This window comes from Oryzias melastigma, linkage group LG5 (assembly GCF_002922805.2).
Source record: "Oryzias melastigma strain HK-1 linkage group LG5, ASM292280v2, whole genome shotgun sequence".
Taxonomy (NCBI): domain Eukaryota; kingdom Metazoa; phylum Chordata; class Actinopteri; order Beloniformes; family Adrianichthyidae; genus Oryzias; species Oryzias melastigma.
Window position 1 is genome coordinate 10,139,197 of NC_050516.1, and position 1,028 is coordinate 10,140,224.

Below are 1,028 nucleotides of genomic sequence, written 5' to 3' on the forward strand. Positions count from 1 at the left end.
CCCTCTACAGGCCCGGACAACCTGAAAACTCTGTGCCAGCACTGGAATGCACTCCTACGGCTGCATGGGACATAGGGTTTAGCAAATATTGCAAGACTTTTGTAGTCTTCATAGGATTCTTTATACATCAGCATAAATGGTTACATATTCTATTACAGTTCTTCCCTCTGCTCCGCTACATTCGTCTCTCTCTCTCACCCATGGTCTTCTCAGTGACCTGTCTGCCTGTCGCTGCCTCTTTCTGGTCTTCTCCACAGCCAGCACCCCCCTGCTTGTGACCCACTGTGATTTTCCCCTCCAGCAGTTTTCAATTTAGATGGGTAAAACCAGTGAGTTTTATAGACAGCGGGGAAGTAAATCCTAAAAGCTCAGTTGACTGCATTGTCTGCTTGACTTTTCACTTTGACCCCATCAATAGCCAGGCTGGTCTGATAGAAGTTGACACTCCATAAGAGTTTTGTAAAATCAGGAACATCAAACTGAAGGGACTTTCATTTTTTTCTATTGACTTACAGCCTTTTCTAAAGATAATGGAAAAAGGATGTCAGTGTGTTTTAGGATTTTTTTTTCTTTATTAAATCAAAAGATCAAAAGGACAGAATGCTTGAAAGCACAAGTGAGGTCACACACAGTCTACAGAGAAAAAAGAAGCTTTCCTCAAACTGTATGTTCACTTAATAGCTATGACTACATGAGACTGGTTCTGCACTTGTGTGGAACAAAGATGCAAAATCCAATTGATTTTGTGTCATTGGTGTCTACTAGTGAGTTTTATCAATTAATCAATGCTTTTTCGAAACTTTTTAGACACCGAGTCAGAATCAATCCTCTGGATCTCAGTGTTTAATTCCATTCAAATTGATTCATCCATTGAGAGATGATGATGTTGATAAAAAATAAATATTTTATTAGTATTTTTTTGGTTTAGCAAAGGTTTTCGATGTCACAGATTTTTCAAGACTTCTTTAGCTGATAGATTCAGTAGATATCAGTAGATCAAAAAATAGATGACATAAAACAAAAACATA